Raw genomic sequence first — 5,034 nt, forward strand, 5'->3', positions numbered from 1 at the left:
AAAATGGGTCATCTTTAATGTAGCGTTGCTTGCTCCAATTAAAATATTTTGTGAAAAAACAATGTTGTGTTGTTATATTGTTGTATGTTGGATTTATATGTTAGCATTAATAAATGGCATGAAAAAGAAGTGTTGTCAAATTTAATTTGCAATATAAACATATTACAGTACAATACATTGAACAAAATTGACCACAAATTTAATACTGAAAACGGTTTTGATACAAATCTGGCTCAGATTGGGTAACGTGTGCCATATCATGCATTAATTAATGTCGTGTCTGCTACTTTGGACTAGTTCTGGCCCAAAACTGGTTACTGATCCGGCAAGTGACTCCTGAGTTTGGGCCATTGTTCAAAAAGACACTGGGGTGGATCCGTTTTACGAAGTTGGGCCGAGATTTGCAGTTCATCCTGCCCATGTCCGCTCCAGATATATTTTGCTATCTGGGTTGTGAATCGTATCAGGAAGGAGGACTCATGCAATTGCCTGCAAAATAGTTCCTAGAAAAAGTGCAGCTTGAAAAAACCCCGATGATAGACAATTTGGGACCTCACTTTACCACACCCGCACAGGTCACCATGGTCACCCCTGGAGCCGGGCTGGGCCCTTACATGTATTGTGTATACGTAGGAAATCAATCTAAACGTATCAACTCGGGGATTTGAATTTTCTATTTCTCTCCCACTGTGCTTTCATCTGAAGAAGATTCTCAAACACCAAGCTTTGTTATTCTAGAAGATGGGAGGGGGGGCTACTGTGGATTTAGGGTTGTCAAAAAAAAAAAATCATTTGAGTCTTATGACTTCAATTCCTTAAATTGAAAATACTATTTTCTGGGGCCCCTGTCAGTCACAAGCGCAGAGAATTGTCATCATTTTCCTCCCGCTTCATGGTAGCCCTGCCGGGGAGTCATAATTACGTAATATAAAGTACAGTATGTACCTTGAGAAGTTTTTATGACAAAAATAGAAAGTGATCATTCGGTAAAATCCTTTGAAAATGTATCAGCAAATTAGTAAATTTGACAACGAGACATTAACATAGATTTCAGCTCAGATACACAGTTGAGTGTGGCTGCTTCCAAGAACAAATATTCTCATATCAAGAGAGAGACATCATCTCCGCACACCTCAGTGGCAGCTAATCACAGAAAGGCAAGCATCAAACAGGGTTCAGAGGTCACAAAGCTACTCTGGTTTAAATCATTGTGTATATTGGCTTAGATCTGAACCACGTCTGTTAAATGTCAAAATGAGATGGAGAAAGCTGGATGAGGAAAACACAAAAATCGATGTCTTCTCTTCTTTGTTTTAAAGGCCCTGCCTCCAATGACCACAACTCACATGCATGCCGCACACCTCTTTAGATATTTTACCTGAAATGACTGTTCTTCCAATCACTGCCAGCCAGGGGTGAAAGTGGCTAGAATTTCTTTCCGAAACTCCATAACATAAAGTTCGGCACAGAGCCTTTATTTTTTGTTTTTGTTTTTTTTGTTTTGTGTGTAGGGGCGGCTTAAACCTCCTAAAACCACCAAAATGCAAGAACTTTTGGCACAGTTATAAATATAACACACAGTAAAACACAACAGGTTTCACAGTGTTTAGCACGTTCCCCTCACAGTTCTGATATCAAGGGTTCAATCCCGGGCTCCGGCCTTCCAGTGTGGAGTTTGCATGTTCTCACCATGCCTGCGTTGGTTTTCTCCTGTTGTGTGTGAAAGCAGGGCTATAAACAGGGCAAGCTGGAAATGGCTAAATTAAACTGAAAACATAACGAAATTAAAATGTCAATCATTACGTTCGGGTCAGGCCGGGGTTCTCGCTTAATTTGTAAAATAAATATATATTTATATAAGTATACCAAAACGATGTATGGATGTTAAACAAAGGAATACTTGTTATCAAATAAATAATTTGGATAAAAAAGGCGCTGTATGGTCATTGCAGAGCCAGAGCGTGCCATGCGCCCTCTTTTTACTCTTTCTTCTCTGCGATGCAAAACCGCATCTGTTTATTTACATTTTACAAACTTTTCCAGTGTTATTTCGTTGTGTAAATGCATTTAAAACGATCATAAAATATGTAGACTATTTAAACATTAAGAAAAGTTTTTTTCTGCCAACTGAGAATTCATTACAAAAGACAGGCTTTAATGCACAGGCATTGTCACCAAATGTGATCACGCAAAACGCAACCAGTCTGTTTTTCCAAGCAGCAAGCAGTGATCTGTCCAGGTCTGACTGGAGCATCCCTTCCCTCTCCTCCTCACAAATAATACATATAATTTTGAGGGTTTTTTTTCTCGGGCTTGGGCCTACAAATAAAACATAACATTTTGGGGGTTTTTCGGGCCTGCAAATCAAGTTAATTGATCGGGCTCGGGCGGATCGTGCTTTAATACCAGCGGACCCGGGTCGGGTCGGGCTGGATTTTTTTAGGCCCGATCTTACCTCTTGATGACCTTAAATTGGTTGCAGTTACACGTCGGGGAATGCTCCCTCCGGAACAAAACACGACAGGATTTGACCAACATTGTGACAATGCTGACCAAAAATGACGTAATGTCCAGGTAATAAAATCACCCAGCAGCCTTCCACGCACAGAGTGCCAGTGGGCAACACAGGACAAGTCTGTGAAAGCGTCCAACCGGCTTCATTCTCGGAATCTTTTCATGCATGAAAGCAAGGACGAGAGTAAATCCTGCGTTACCTTATACGGGAAATTCCCTGGTAATATGTGTGAAAGGGCTACAGGCAATGTGACTTGTCAGATAGAGAGAGACGCTGGGGAGAACTACGTAGAATAAATGAATAATAAAAATCAGTGGAAATGGATGACGCTAAGCAAGCTCTTTATTAGGCTTGTATTGTTAACACTTGTGTATGTAAATCTGACATTAGTAGATTGTTCTTATTGGAGATGCGTGTGTTGCAGCGTGGAATTATTTATTTATTTATTTATTTTAAACGTTGGTTTTTGACAGTTGCCGTCATATTTTCGGGATCAAAGCACCGTATGCCGGAACGGCGTTCCGCCTTGAAATACGATGGCGAAACACCGATCCGGTGCGTTCCGGCCCACTTTCAACCCTGCTGCCAGCCCCCTCACAGTTCTAAAGGTTTGGACATCTATCATTGTCAGTCGCAGTGAAAATTAATAATTCACTGGCAATATTCCCAGTTCAAATTGGACGTCTTTCACCCTTAGTGGCAGGCAATTAGTTAATTTGCCATCTTTTTTTACATAGCGACAACGGCATTAGGACCGGGAGTAACACAGCAGGGCAGGTTTTCTTCATCCTTCATCTATTGGTTGGGTGATTTGAGTGTGTGGGCTGTGCTGAAGCCAAGGAATTAAATAATGACTCTAAGAATTGCCAGAGGGTGCAAGAAAGGGGAAAATGGGATGACACTTTTTCCATTTTCTAGCCTTTTGATTCCCTGGCGTATAGTGGACGCAATTAGAATGGGGAAGAGCATCCCTGGATGGCTTTACTCCATCTGACCCACATGAAAGAGAATAGAGCCAGCAGCAGCACTTTCACTGCATCTCACCTTCCCCCTTTTCCACCTTTTCCTTTGTCCAAATTTCCAGCTACTTTTGTACTTTTCTATTCTATTTTTCCTCATTCTAACCCCTGCTCGTCTTCTCATCGAGTGCATGCAATATGTACCCAAGGAAGGACAAATGTACAAAATGCCTGTTGCATAAATTTTGTGAGGGCCACAAGCTTATTTCATCTAAAGTGTTCCTGATTGCGTACTGATAATTTGTACCTACAGTGGGGCAGATAAGTATTTAGTCAACCACTAATTTTGCAAGTTCTGCCACTTGAAAATATTAAAGAGGCCTGTAATTGTCAACATGGGTAAACCTCAACCATGATAGACAGAATGTGGGGGAAAAAAACAGGAAAATCACATTGTTTGATTTTTAAAGAATTTATTTGCAAATCATTGTTGAAAATAAGTATTTGGTCAACACCAAAAGTTCATCTCAATACTTTGTTATGTACCCTTTCTTGGCAATAATGGAGGCCAAACGTTTTCTGTAACTCTTCACAACCTTTTCACACACTGTTGCTGGTATTTTGGCCCATTCCTCTATGCAGATCTCCTCTAGAGCAGTGATGTTTTGGGGCTGTCGTTGGGCAACACGGACTTTCAACTCCCTCCACAGATTGTCTATGGGGTTGAGATCTGGAGACTGGCTAGGCCACTCCAGGACCTTGAAATGCTTCTTACGAAGCCACTCCTTTTTTGCCCTGGCGGTGTGTATGGGATCATTGTCATGCTGAAAGACCCAGCCATGTCTCATCTTCAATGCCCTTGCTGATGGAAGGAGATTTTCTCTCAAAATCTCTCGATACATGGCCCCATTCATTCTTCCTTTGCACAGATCAGTCGTCCTGGTCCCTTTGCAGAAAAACAGTCCCAAAGCATGATGTTTCCACCCCCATGCTTCACAGTGGGTATGGTGTTCTTCGGATGCAATTCAGTATTCTTTCTCCTCCAAACACGAGAACCTGTGTTTCTACCAAAAAGTTGTATTTTGGTTTCATCTGACCATAACACATTCTCCCAGTCCTCTTCTGGATCATCCAAATGCTCTGTAACGAACCGCAGACGGGCCGGACGTGTACATTCTTCATCAGGGGGACACGTCTGGCAGTGCAGGATTTGAGTCCCTGGCGGCGAATCGTGCCTTTGTTACTGTGGTCCCAGCTCTCTGTAGGTCATTCACTAGGTCCCCCCGTGTGGTTCTGGGATTTTTGCTCACCGTTCTTGTTATCATTTTGACACCACGGGGTGAGATCTTGCATGGAGCCCCAGATCGAGGGAGATTATCAGTGGTCTTGTATGTCTTCCATTTTCTAATAATTGCTCCCACAGTTGATTTCTTTACACCAAGCGTTTTACCTATTGCAGATTCAGTCTTCCCAGCCTGGTGCAGGTCTACAATTTTGTCTCTGGTGTCCTTCGACAGCTCTTTGGTCTTGGCCATAGTGGATTTTGGAGTGTGACTGACT

This window comes from Corythoichthys intestinalis, chromosome 5 (assembly GCF_030265065.1).
Source record: "Corythoichthys intestinalis isolate RoL2023-P3 chromosome 5, ASM3026506v1, whole genome shotgun sequence".
Taxonomy (NCBI): domain Eukaryota; kingdom Metazoa; phylum Chordata; class Actinopteri; order Syngnathiformes; family Syngnathidae; genus Corythoichthys; species Corythoichthys intestinalis.